This window comes from Lissotriton helveticus, assembly GCF_964261635.1.
Source record: "Lissotriton helveticus chromosome 1_1 unlocalized genomic scaffold, aLisHel1.1 SUPER_1_unloc_13, whole genome shotgun sequence".
NCBI lineage: Eukaryota > Metazoa > Chordata > Amphibia > Caudata > Salamandridae > Lissotriton > Lissotriton helveticus.
In genome coordinates this window covers 1,161,024-1,175,538 of record NW_027611652.1, presented here as the reverse complement: position 1 = coordinate 1,175,538, position 14,515 = coordinate 1,161,024, and the positions used below count along the sequence as shown (strand labels likewise).

General features: G+C 40.8%; 1 protein-coding gene across 1 annotated transcript in view; it reads left to right on the top strand.

Annotated features, from left to right (window-relative positions):
* LOC144805522 (uncharacterized) overlaps nt 1–14,515 on the top strand; it is a 186,986-nt gene that overhangs the window by 53,940 nt on the left and 118,531 nt on the right.

Here is a 14,515-nt window from a genome sequence, read left to right as displayed (position 1 = left end):
GTTGGAATAGTTTGTCGGAAATCTGGTCTCGCTCAATTTGGGAGAACTTACCTGTAAAAAACCTTTTCATTGTTCTAAATGCCTGGGAAGCGTCAGCTGGAGATTTAATTTCATTCAACAAGAGAGAAGGCACAATGTGAAAGAAAATGATCCAAGCTCTCAATGTGACTAAAACTTTAGTTGTGAATGTAACCTTTCTACATAAGAGAGACAATGTGGGAGAATAAAATGTGCTCACTGTCAACCCTGAGGAGGAGCTTTCAGCATCGCAAAACATTTACATGAAGCAGCCACAAAGACATCAATCCATTGATTGTCCTACAGAAAAGCACACAGCAATGGATGGAAATGCATGAATTAAACAAATTCCTTTGTAACTATTTGTGGCCTCATTCCATTCAGTGTGTTTTGCTCCCCGAGTGTTTATAAACAGTGGCTCTGGCCCACAAAGGCCATTCGATCCTGAACTTTGAGGCCACGCCCCCAAGGATCTGGAATGCATGTAACCTCAAACTGTTTCCAGCCTTAACGAGCCTCACCAGGGGGCTGCAGCAGGAGTCCCTTTGTCGCAGGTCTCTATAGGACCAACATCTGTTCTATGCCACGTAGAGTTGATCATTGAGAAAAGCTAAAGTTGATGGATGGACTGGTAGTTAAGCTCTGCAACATCCCGCCATATCAATCTCTAGTCTCCGTGCCACTAAAGACAAGGCCAACCATATGCAAACCATTCTTGGCCCCACCCTAGATAGTCCTAATGACTTCTGTTCTGAGGGGACATGGCCTCGCATTACAAAGATCCACTTTAGCTGCTTTTTTCCATGTTCTTTTAGCTACAAATGTAACCTGCTTCTCATCGGCTGAGTACAGCTTCACCAGCTTTATAATCTCATCAGATACATCCAAGAGAGCCTCACAGATAATCAGGCCTAATCACAAACTACTATACGACTAAAATACAACAAAATGTGATTCGCAAACGACGTGCGGTCGTTCTGCCTCTCCTTCCTTTTTCTTTGTTGATTTGTCTGCCTCAACTGCTCAGTTTCTGCAATGTATACTTTTGTGTAATAAATGCGAGAGGGACAGAGGGGAGTGGGTGTAAAATGTGAAATACGTATGAATAAAGGGGAAGGCTAAGGAAGGAGTTAGGGGAGGTTTATGGAAGGACAAGCACTCACCCACAAAGGAGTAAACCCATTGCTATTGATAAACCACAGCTTTAAAGTCACTACAGCCATAATGTATCTAAAACAGTTCTATATGTACTCCAGCTCAGAGCCAGAGTAAGTCCAACAGCACACACAGCCATCCACTGGAATTGCATTACACTCTCCCATAAATAATAATGGAGCGACGGCCATGAATTAAAACCCCCATAGGAAATCGTGTTAAATTAAATATTTTAAACTAGTTAAAAATCTAAATAAATGTAATTCAATGGCAAAAAATATCTAAAAAGAAAACAAAATGCATTATTTTACAATGTTTTAATATCTGATTGAAACACTAATCTAATATTCATTTTTAATAAAGTATAATTACATTTGTTATAATTAATGCTCTACATCACATCTAAAAATAATTAATACATAATATAAATGTTAATTTAGGTGGGACACCTTTAATTGAACCTTAAATCAAATATAATCTTCTACATTTTCAACTTGGGTGGAGTTTTCTCTGTGTAAAAAATATAAAGAATATTTCAATTGTTTATTACACTTGAAAAAAAGTAATATTTTTATGTTGAATACAAATGTAAAGTTTATATACTTTAAATATAGAACAAAGTAAGAAATTCTACAATAATAACTTGTATTTTAATTAGATATTTAATTGATTTTAAATGTAAAAAAACAGTTTTTTAAATCCCAACCAGGTAAAATCATCTTATATTCTTATTATGTACTCCGAATTACTAAATTGCCTTACTCACCTTTGTTCAGAAGGGACACTTCCTTGAAAATTCATGTATAGAATTAATTGAAATTATTTTTTTAGGGTTACAATATTTTTAAAATTAAAACCTTAACATATATTATCACAAACTAATTCATTTTAAAGTACATGTCATTTATAACATTCTTTTGAAGGTATATGTAGTTTTAAAAGGCGAAATACATAATGTTATCTTTATTTTCTAATGGGTTCAATTTTTAAGTCTCTCCGTCCTTTATTTTCTAAGGGAGGGCGCTGCATTACCAGTGGTAGGCCATGTATGGTGCTGCCCTTTCTATTGCTCCACTTTGGAAAGTAGTAAGTTACATTTGTACATTTTACTCCACCTCTGTTTAAGCGTGCGCAGATGTGCAAGTCCACCCTTTTGAGTAACTTTATACTCGTAATTGCAAACAGCTAAAAGCAGCAAAGTTACTCTAAGGGCATCCTGGCATGTATCGATTACTCACAGGTGTAAGGTACCTTTGTGAATAGTCCTCGAGGTGTCCATCTTGACCCGAGTGTTTCATTTTTGAGGTAACGCTAAAGTGGACGCAGCACTTGGTCTGTTATTAGAGCGAATGGGATTATCCTGTGTGAACACCAGAGCACTCGTCTAATGCACTTGTTTGGCTGAGGAGCGGCAACGAATATCTTGCAGTCCTTTTCCTGGACTTGCTTTATCACTCGGCCTCCTGAGGGACTCTTGTAGCAGCTATTTGATACTGTAGTAGTAGGATCAAGTACTTTCACCATTTTGTTAACCGGTTATTATGATTTGGTTTTATATTTTCCCTTCTCTTACTTTTACCTGATGTTGTTACCTGATGTTGTTGTGTTTACCGTCACATTGGTGCTGAAATCTCATCTGCTGTTAATTGGTTCTGAGACGCTTTTATTCTTCATATACATTTTTATACAATGAACAGTTTTTACCCTCGCTGTACGGCTACAATGTAAGCGCCGAGAGCCCAAAATATGAGATCCATGCAGCTTGAGCTGCCTTTATTGATATTCTACCTTTACAAGTGAATAACTGAGATATGGGTTTGAAGCGTTGATTGACCTTTGAACCTGCTGTGATGTAACTTGATGGTTATAAGTTTCATGTTTGAACTGTCAGAGTGAGCTCCAGTACGCTGCTTGCTCTCACACCACGTTCCGTACTTTTGCTGGGATCATCAACCTTGAACCATCTCCATAACCCGGAGCTCTGAAGACTTTCCAGCTGTTGTAACTGCCTGAAGTTTCACGAATATTGATGGCCGTAAATTGTAGTTCAACTTGATGACCCAACTTTACTTTGTGTTCATTTTTAACTTCAAGACACTTCTGTGCATCTCGTCAGCTTCTGGGACCGATTGAGTCCAAAACCTTGAATCAAATTTCAGTGATAATCATCACCAGAAACTGGACTTACTGGTGCCACCTTGGGCATGGCTAATGAGGACAACTACTATTTTGTATGTGGCTTCATCATTGAGTCAGTGGATCTACTTTTTGTTCTTAATTGTCTTTTTTTGTGGTTTCGAAGACAGAACTAACTGTGTCCTTTATTTTCTTTGGGACGGCTGTTTTGCTAATCAATAATCCTTAAAGCACTGACCTGGTTTTTATTTTACTCCAGAGTAATTATGAAATATTCCTGTTTATCTAAACTTGGTTTGAATGTTGAATTTCTTTGTCTCTTTAGTTTTTAGGTCTCGCCTGTCGATGCGCATGCGCATCGAGCTTGCGAGACTATTGGGGCTTATCCACTCTTTAACCAACTTGCAAGGAATCGTGGCGATTCCTTGCAGTGCACGAGAAATTTAAGCTCAATGCGCATGCGCATTGAGCTTAAAAGCGCGTGCACATGCCCCCAGCCGCCTGCCTTGCCTACTCTCTCTCTCACAGCCTCCCCCAGCTCCGCCCCCTCACTTCTTGATTGCACGGCCGCTAGGCCATGCCTCCCCTACTCTCCTCCCCCCTCCTCCTCCTACTCTCGTGTCGCACCTCTCCCCGCTCCGCCCCCTCCCCTGCCCGCCGTGTTACGGTCTTTGCAACTCCCCAGCCATATGTTGCTTTGTTTTCGCTGCTTTACACGATAAGATCGCGTCGTGTTCCCATAGTAACGTTTTCCGGATTGGACGTTTTTCCGCCAATCAAAAAGCATATTAGACCTCCACCAACGCTTGTATAAAGGCGGAAGAAGTCGCTGAACTGCGCCCTTCTTCGCAAATATAAACAATGTGGACAATATAACCTTTAAAACATTCAATGATATGGGTAATAAATTCTTTGTTGTTGTGTCGCCCCACATCCGCCTCTCACCGCACCGACGCCACCTCGCCTCAGACGGCCTCCTCCCTCCTCCCCCCCTCTCTTTCTCGCACACTTCTTTCGCCCTTTAGCCTCCCTCCTCTCTCGCGCACACTCCACCCCGCCGGAGCCTCGCATCACTCTGCAGTCTCTGCCTCGCGCCCGCCATTGCCCCCTCCCCTTCAATCTCTCTCGCGCACAATCCACCCCGCCGGAGCCTCGCATCACTCTGCAGTCTCTGCCTCGCGCCCGCCATTGCCCCCTCCCCTTCAAGGGGACTGACCACGTGCTCTCATTATCTCACCTCCCTTTATAATTAATTTACGGTCTTTGCAACTCCCCAGCCATATGTTGCTTTGTTTTCGCTGCTTCTTTGTTGTTGTGTCGCCCCACATCCGCCTCTCACCGCACCGACGCCACCTCGCCTCAGACGGCCCCCTCCCTCCTCCCCCTCCTCTCTTTCTCGCACACTTCTTTCGCCTCCCTTTGAACTTCTCCCAGCTCAATTACTCTCCCCCTAATTTCCCATCACTTCCCTTTACAGCTCTTTTTTGCTCTCCCTCACAAATTTCCCCTCCTTTCCAATTCCAACAGATCACCCCTCCCAATACTGTTCGTCACTGGGCTATAAGTGGGATGCAAAGGTGTTTGGGGGAGGGGGTCTCCAAAAGGTTTTTGGCCTATTTAATTTATTTCCATAGTATGTGCCACCCAACATGAATTTTGGTTCCTCTCCCAGCTTTCCTTTATTGCATCCAGTTATAGAACACAAAAATTGACGTGCACCAAAAACCTAACAGGACTATTGCAATTTATTTATTTATGTGTTTTTAACATAGCGCGCACTTTACCCAGAGTTGTCAGAGCGCTTTAGACTAGAGCGAAGTAAATTACATAAGGAAAAAGTGACATGGTATTAGACAACACTACTTATATGTACAGCAGTTACTCGTGACGTGTGTTACAGATTAACAAATTACATATTCACTCAAGATTACATATTTAGTAAAATTGGAGTGATCAAGGCTGCACAGCTACATAATATATATTTAAAAAATTGAGACAGAGGGTCCTAGTAGCTCTCCTGAGTGTCATGTAACAATAGGGGTCATGACCTGAAATGAGGGGGTATGTGCCAGGTGGGGAGTTTGGCTTTCTCAATGGTCGTTTGCTGTTGAGTAACAGCAATGATTTCGTTGGCAGTAATTAATATCAAAAATGTTTCAATTCCACCACATCCACCACACCCACATCCACCACACCCACATCCACCACACCCACATCCACCACATCCACCACCACATCCACCTCCACATCCACCACCACAACAACCACCGCATCCACCACCACAACCACCATGACATCCACCACCACATGCACCACCGCATCCACCACCACCACCGCATCCACCACCACAACCATCACCTCCACATCCACCATGACATCCACCACCACATCCACCGCATCCACCACCACCACCGCATCCACCACCACATCCACCACATCCACCATCACCTCCACATCCACCACCACATCCACCACCAGGTGCAAATGCAATGTTCTTGGATTTTCGTCACAATAAAATACACTGAACATAATCTTCACAAAATTAATTTACAAACGTTTAAGCTATTGCCATTATAAATTACAATAAATTTTATTTAAGTATTAATTATGTACAAAATTAAAAGCCATTGTTATTTGCAATATCAATACATCTAAGTCACGTAAAGACAACACACATTGCATTACAAATGCTATAGGTGTCACATTTGCGAAAGTTCAAACTATTGACATTGTAACTGACAAAGCTATTACTTTTGCTATTTTCAAAACCAACACATAAATAAAAAAAGTGTCATTTACAATACCAATTGTTCAAACTTTCCTAATGCGAGACCTATTGCATTTCCAATGCTTGTTACTACATTGTATTGACATTTGTGACTTCCACTGTTTTGCTTTACTTTCGAGCATGGCCTTATTGCTCAACCCACGTTACCAAAAGCGAGCTAAGGACACTTTAGTGAAAGACACATTTACCTTTTCTGACTAAAGTATGGGAAGAGGAAAGCAGGCTGATTCCAGGAAGCAGACCATTGAGCTGGAAAGGTTACTGTCTTAGGTGAAATCTGCACCGACTAGATGAAAAATGTAAAAACCATGAGGGGAGCTGTTTGCAGCTGTGTCCCCAGAATGTGAGAATGTCACCCTCTCTCAAAAAGCTGATAGAACTAAGTCTGCACCCTGCAGACATTCAGGTCTCAACAACGGAGACTGCCCACTCATATCATACAACAGTCACACTGTTACCTGAGTCACTTTACACTGTACTGTGTACAAGCATTTTACAGAAACAAGTTGTGTTGTGCGTTGTGAACAGGCTGTCATCCCCCTCTGTATGTAAATGAGCTTCTGTGACCAGACACCCGAGGCTCCCATCTCTTCTAATGCCGATGATAATGTGAGCACTGTAACGTAATCACAAACGAGGACTGTATTGAGAAAAATTAGGCTTCCAAGTCACACAACTGTGGTTATCTAGTTTGTTGTTTGTTTTCAATTTACGTTAAATTGCATCAATTTTCCAGTTACTTTATTCTCAGTCCATCATTTTATATCGCTCTTTGCGCTCCATCAATTAAACATGTGAGGTTTGACCTACAATGTGTTGTTAGTGTTCCTAGACCTTGTCACTATCCCTTTGTCCTCGATTTGTCAGTATGTGTTTTGTCTTCATGCTGGTCCAGGATGGGCCTTCTCCAGGCAAAAGGCATTGTAATAGGGATAATAGTTCAGACATATATGAAATTGTCAGAGCTGCAAATTGTGATAGAAAAGAGCTGAAAATTCACCTCTTTAAAGATGATCACATCATGACACATTAAGCCGTCTCTCACTCTTAGAAACCATCTCCCCTCTAATCAAACGTTGACTGTCTTTGCCTTGGACCATGTACAGAGCTCTGATGCCTTCCAGTGATGGTCATGGTATGTTAATAAGACATATGTGTATATATATATATATATATATATATATATATATATATATTGAAACATGTTCACACTTGAGTAGCACTCATATCTCTTGCAATGTGGGGTGGGGAGCTATGTTCTGCATACTGGTTCATTTGTGATTTCCTAGCTCTATGCTAACACTTAGCAGAAGCAGTACATAGAAATCTTGTAAATCGAGGTTCATAAGATGGATGGCAAAGCATACCATCTCTTGGCCTTTAGCTGTTCTCTATCACAGCTTTGCCTGGGTTTGATAGAGAGGGGATGGCTGAAGACCGCTTCTCTGCACCACTCCAGGAGCACGTCACAAAAAAACCAGGGTGACTTCTGGCATGAGAGTTCCGTTGTGAAGCCTGTCCAGTATTGGGGGGCACATGGAGCGTCTAGTCAGAGCCTCATCCTGTATAGGAGTAAATGGCTCAACAAGAGTATTACCGCCTCAAGAGGGGCAAAAGTCGTGTCTAGTCTGACCCTCGCTTCATACAGATGTCAACGGCACATAAGGTGTATTGCCACTTTAAGGCGAAGTACAAGTTGTACCTAGTCTGTGCCTCACCCGATGCAGGAGTAAAGGGAACTATCAATAGTATTGTCACCTTAAAGGGACAAATGATGTGTCCAATCTTATCCTCAGGTAGAACAGGAATTAAAGATAAAAGAAGGTAAATGCAACCTTTCGGGACAGGGCTCACAAGTTGTGTAGTCTGATCCTCATCCCGAACTGGAATTAAGGACTCAAGAAGGGAAGGGCAACCTTGTGGGCAGGGGCTTCCAAGCTGTGTGTACTTTGAACCTCACCCTATAGTGAAGTAAAGAGCACAACCGGGATAGTGGCACCATAAGTGTGTCTAATCTGATCTCACCCCATACAGGAGTAAAAACCATGTTGCAGATTGTGGGATCTAGCAGCCAGGTCTACAGAGTTTAGTTTTCTAACCCACAGGTTGAAGGAATTAGTATAGTGCACCATCACTGAGTTAAGTTTAAATCTAGCCCGCACAACCCACTGAGCATTACTGAAAGTGTGGGACTCGCGCTCTCTTGGTTATTAACAATCCCCTAATAGGTTCAGGAACACTTTCAAGGATCATCAGAACAGGGTATGAATTGTGACATTTATTTTAAAATAGTTATTTTAAAATTCCTAAACTTAGTGCTCACAATGTTGTATGGTAACATCACAGAAGATAACAAGCATTGGCATAGCCATTAGGTCTTGCCTTTGGGACCTTATAGGTGTTTAGCCATGCAGTGCACTATCGTGGGTGCTGTGCCATCAAGGATTGAAGAGCTATACAATTACTACACACTGGGTCATGCAGTCTGATTCATGAATACATACTTGCCTCAGGAAGCATGTATGGACACATTCCAAGGCTTTTTAATGCAGACAGAAAGACACGTGCCTCGATGCAAGTCAACAGCACCATAACATTTTGTGTGCAACTTCATCACTAGAGTATTGAACTGCGTGAAGAATGAGCGTAGGGGGCAAAGGGTGCTTAAAACAATAAGATGCCAGATTTAACACCCCTCCCCTTGAAAACTATGCACCGAATTTACAAAAGCCCAATTATTTGAGCATTGCATAAACCTTGCTATGTGTGAGCTCATGGACTGCCACCTTCACTGCATTGTATTGCAGAGTGCTGTGCGCATAATTAGAAGAGTGAAGGGTGCTGTCGGTAGTATGAGAAGGGTGTGAGGGTGCTGTTAGTAGCATTAGAATGAGGAGTGATGTCCGTAGCATTAGAAGCGTGCTGTCAGTAGAAACAGAGGAGTGGCCTGTTTTCAGTAGTATTAGAGGAGTGCTGTCAGTAGTATTAGAAGAGTGTGAGTGCTGTCAGTAGTATTAGAAGAGTGGTGTGCTTTCAGTAGTATTAGAAGTGTGGTGTGCTTTCAGTAGTATTACAGGGGTGTGAGAGTGCTGGTAGTAGTATCGGAGGAGTGGCATGCTGTTAGTAGTATTAAGAGTGCGAGAGTGATGTTAGTAGTATTAGAAGAATGCTGTCTGTAGTATCAGAAGAGTGGTTTGCTGTTAGTAGTATTAAGAGTGATGTTAGTAGTATTAGAAGAATGCTGTCTGTAGTATCAGAAGAGTGGTTTGCTGTCAGTAGTATTAAGCGTGTGAGAGTGATGTTAGTAGTATTAGAAGAGTGCTGTCAGTAGTGTTAGAAGAGTGATCTGCCTTCAGTAGTATTAAGAGGTGTGAGAGTGATGTTAGTAGTATTAGAAGAGTACTGTCTGTAGTATCAGAAGAGTGGTTTGCTGTTAGTAGTATTAAGAGTGTGAGAGTGATGTTAGTAGTGTTAGAAGGGTGCTGTCAGTAGTGTTAGAAGAGTGGCATGCTGTTAGTAGTATTAAGAGTGTGAGAGTGATGTTAGTAGTGTTAGAAGGGTGCTGTCAGTAGTGTTAGAAGAGTGGTGTGCTTTCAGTAGTATTACAGGAGTGTGAGAGTGCTGGTAGTAGTTTCAGAAGAGTGGCATGCTGTCAGTACTATTAAGAGTGTGATAGTGATGTTAGTAGTATTTGAAGAGTGCTGTATGTAGTATCAGAAGAGTGGTTTGCTGTCAGTAGTATTAAGAGTGTGAGTGTGGTGTTAGTAGTATTAGGAAAGTGATGTCAGTAGTGTTAGAAGAGTGGTGTGCTTTCAGTAGTATTACAGGAGTGTGAGGCTGCTGGTAGTAGTATCAGAAGAGTGGCATGCTGTTAGTAGTATTAAGAGTCTGAGAGTGATGTTAGTAGTATTAGAAGAGTGGCATGCTGTCAGTAGTATTAAGAGTGTGAGAGTGATGTTAGTAGTATTAGAATGAGGAGTTCCGTCATTAGTATTAGAAGAGTGGTGTGCTTTCAGTAGTATTACAGTAGTGTCAGAGTGCTGATAGTAGTATCAGAAGAGTGGCATGCTGTTAGTAGTATTAAGAGTGTGAGAATGATAGTAGTATTAGAAGAGTGCTGTCTGTAGTATCAGAAGAGTGGCATGCTGTAAGTAGTATTAAGAGTGCTGTTAGTAGTATTAGTAGAGTGCTGTCTGTAGTATCAGAAGAGTGCTTTGCTGTCAGTAGTATTAAGAGTGTGAGGGTGATGTTAGTAGTATTAGAAGAATGCTGTCTGTAGTATCAGAAGAGTGGTTTGCTGTTAGTAGTATTAAGAGTGTGCGAGTGATGTTAGTAGTATTAGAAGAATGCTGTCTGTAGTATCAGAAGCGTGGTTTGCTGTCAGTAGTATTAAGAGTGTGAGAGTGATTTTAGTAGTATTAGAAGAGTGCTGTCTGTGGTATCAGAAGAGTGGTTTGCTGTCAGTAGTATTAAGAGTGTGAGGGTGATGTTAGTAATATTAGAAGAATGCTGTATGTATTATCAGAGGAGTGGTTTGCTGTCAGTAGTATTAAGAGTGTGAGGGTGATGTTAGTAGTATTAGAAGAGTGATGTCAGTAGTGTTAGAAGAGTGGTGTGCTTTCAGTAGTATTACAGGAGTGTGAGAGTGCTGGTAGTAGTATCAGAAGAGTGGCATGCTGTTAGTAGTATTAAGAGTGTGAGAGTGATGTTAGTAGTATTAGAAGAGTGCTGTCTGTGGTATCAGAAGAGTGGTCTGCTGTCAGTAGTATTAAGCGTGTGAGAGTGATGTTAGAAGTATTAAAAGAGTGCTGTCAGTAGTGTTAGAAGAGTGGTTTGCTGTCAGTAGTATTAAGCGTGTGAGAGTGATGTTAGAAGTATTAGAAGAGTGCCATGCTGTCAGTAGTATTAAGCGTGTGAGAGTGATGTTAGTAGTATTAGAAAGAGGAGTTCTGTCATTAGTATTAGAAGAGTGGTGTGCTTTCAGTAGTATTACAGTAGTGTGAGAGTGCTGGTAGTAGTATCAGAAGAGTGGCATGCTGTTAGTAGTATTAAGAGTGTGAGAGTCTTGTTAGTAGTATTGGAAGAATGCTGTCTGTAGTATCAGAAGAGTGGCATGCTGTTAGTAGTATTAAGAGTGTGAGAGTCTTGTTAGTAGTATTGGAAGAGTGCTGTCTGTAGTATCAGAAGAGTGCTTTGCTGTCAGTAGTATTAAGAGTGTGAGGGTGATGTTAGTAGTATTAGAAGAGTGCTGTCAGTAGTGTTAGAAGAGTGGTGTGCTTTCAGTGGTATTACTGTAGTGTGAGAGTGCTGATAGTAGTATCAGAAGAGTGGCATGCTGTTAGTAGTATTACGAGTGTGAGAATGATGTTAGTAGTATCAGAAGAGTGGTTTGCTGTTAGTAGTATTAAGAGTGTGAGAATGATGTTAGTAGTATTAGAAGAATGCTGTCTGTAGTATCAGAAGAGTGGTTTGCTGTCAGTAGTATTACAGTAGTGTGAGAGTGCTGATAGTAGTATCAGAAGAGTAGCATTTAGTTAGTAGTATTAAGAGTGTGAGAATGATGTTAGTAGTACTAGAAGAGTGCTGTCTGTAGTATCAGAAGAGTGGTTTGCTGTGAGTATTGTTAAGAGTGTGAGAGTGATGTTAGTAGTGTTAGAAGGGTGCTGTCAGTAGTGTTAGAAGAGTGGTGTGCTTTCAGTAGTATTACAGGAGTGTGAGAGTGCTGGTAGTAGTTTCAGAAGAGTGGCATGCTGTCAGTACTATTAAGAGTGATAGTGATGTTAGTAGTATTAGAAGAGTGCTGTATGTAGTATCAGAAGAGTGGTTTGCTGTCAGTAGTATTAAGAGTGTGAGGGTGATGTTAGTAGTATCAGAAGAGTGATGTCAGTAGTGTTAGAAGAGTGGTGTGCTTTTAGTAGTATTACAGGAGTGTGAGAGTGCTGGTAGTAGTATCAGAAGAGTGGCATGCTGTTAGTAGTATTAAGAGTGTGAGAGTGATGTTAGTAGTATTGGAATGAGGAGTTCTGTTATTAGTATTAGAAGAGTGGTGTGCTTTCAGTAGTATTACAGTAGTCTGAGAGTGCTGGTAGTAGTATCAGAAGAGTAGCATGCTGTTAGTAGTATTAAGAGTGTGAGAATGATGTTAGTAGTATTAGAAGAGTGCTGTCTGTAGTATCAGAAGCGTGGTTTGCTGTCAGTAGTATTAAGAGTGTGAGAGTGATGTTAGTAATTTTAGAAGGGTGCTGTCAGTAGTGTTAGAAGAGTGGTGTGCTTTCAGTAGTATTACAGGAGTGTGAGAGTGCTGGTAGTAGTTTCAGAAGAGTGGCATGCTGTCAGTACTATTAAGAGTGTGATAGTGATGTTAGTAGTATTAGAAGAGTGCTGTATGTAGTATCAGAAGAGTGGTTTGCTGTCAGTAGTATTATGAGTGTGAGGGTGATGTTAGTAGTATTAGAAGAGTGATGTCAGTAGTGTTAGAAGAGTGGTGTGCTTTCAGTAGTATTACAGGAGTGTGAGAGTGCTGGTAGTAGTATCAGAAGAGTGGCATGCTGTTAGTAGTATTAAGAGTGTGAGAGTGATGTTAGTAGTATTAGAAGAGTGGCATGCTGTCAGTAGTATTAAGAGTGTGAGAGTGATGTTAGTAGTATTAGAATGAGGAGTTCTGTCATTAGTATTAGAAGAGTGGTGTGCTTTCAGTAGTATTACAGTAGTGTGAGAGTGCTGGTAGTAGTATCAGAAGAGTGGCATGCTGTTAGTAGTATTAAGAGTGTGAGAGTGATGTTAGTAGTATTAGAAGAGTGACATGTTGTCAGTAGTATTAAGAGTGTGAGAGTGATGTTAGTAGTATTAGAATGAGGAGTTCTGTCATTAGTATTAGAAGAGTGGTGTGCTTTGGGTAGTATTACAGTAGTGTGAGATTGCTGATAGTAGTATCAGAAGAGTAGCATGCTGTTAGTAGTATTAAGAGTGTGAGGGTGATGTTAGTAGTATTAGTAGATTGCTGTCTGTAGTATCAGAAGATTGGTTTGCTGTTAGTAGTATTAAGAGTGTGAGAATGATGTTATTAGTATTAGAAGAGTGCTGTCTGTAGTATCAGAAGAGTAGTTTGCTGTCAGTAGTATTAAGAGTGTGAGGGTGATGTTAGTAGTATTAGAAGAGTGATGTCAGTAGTGTTAGAAGAGTGGTGTGCTTTCAGTAGTATTACAGGAGTGTGAGAGTGCTGGTAGTAGTATCAGAAGAGTGGCATGTTGTTAGTAGTATTAAGAGTGTGAGAGTGATGTTAGTAGTATTAGAAGAGTGGCATGCTGTCAGTAGTATTAAGAGTGTGAGAGTGATGTTAGTAGTATTAGAATGAGGAGTTCTGTCATTAGTATTAGAAGAGTGGTGTGCTTTCAGTAGTATTACAGTAGTGTGAGAGTGCTGATAGTAGTATCAGAAGAGTGGCATGCTGTTAGTAGTATTAAGAGTGTGAGAGTGATGTTAGTAGTATTAGAAGAGTGGCATGCTGTCAGTAGTATTAAGAGTATGAGAGTGATGTTAGTAGTATTAGAATGAGGAGTTCTGTCATTAGTATTAGAAGAGTGGTGTGCTTTCAGTAGTATTACAGTAGTGTGAGAGTGCTGGTAGTAGTATCAGAAGAGTGGCATGCTGTTAGTAGTATTAAGAGTGTGAGAGTGATGTTAGTAGTATTAGAAGAGTGGCATGCTGTCAGTAGTATTAGGAGTGTGAGAGTGATGTTAGTAGTATTAGAATGAGGAGTTCTGTCATTAGTATTAGAAGAGTGGTGTGCTTTCGGTAGTATTACAGTAGTGTGAGAGTGCTGATAGTAGTATCAGAAGAGTAGCATGCTGTTAGTAGTATTAAGAGTGTGAGAATGATGTTAGTAGTATTAGAAGAGTGCTGTCTGTAGTATCAGAAGAGTGGTTTGCTGTTAGTAGTATTAAGAGTGTGAGAATGATGTTATTAGTATTAGAAGAGTGCTGTCTGTAGTATCAGAAGAGTAGTTTGCTGTCAGTAGTATTAAGAGTGTGAGAGTGATGTTAGTAGTATTAGAAGAATGCTGTCTGTAGTATCAGAAGAGTGGTTTGCTGTTAGTAGTATTAAGAGTGTGAGAGTGATGTTAGTAGTATTAGAAGAGTGCTGTCTGTAGTATCAGAAGAGTGGTATGCTTTCAGTAGTATTAGAAGAGGGGTGTGCTTTCAGTCGTATTACAGTAGTGTGAGAGTGCTGTCTGTAGTATTAGAAGAGTGGCATGCTGTTAATAGTATTAAAAGTGTGAGAGTGATGTTAGTAGTATTAGAAGAGTGCTGTCTGTAGTATCAGAAGAGTGGTTTGCTGTCAGTAGTAAGAGTGTGAGAGGGATGTTAGTAGTGTTAGAAGATTGCTGTCTGTAGCATCAAAAGAGTGTTTTGCTGTTGG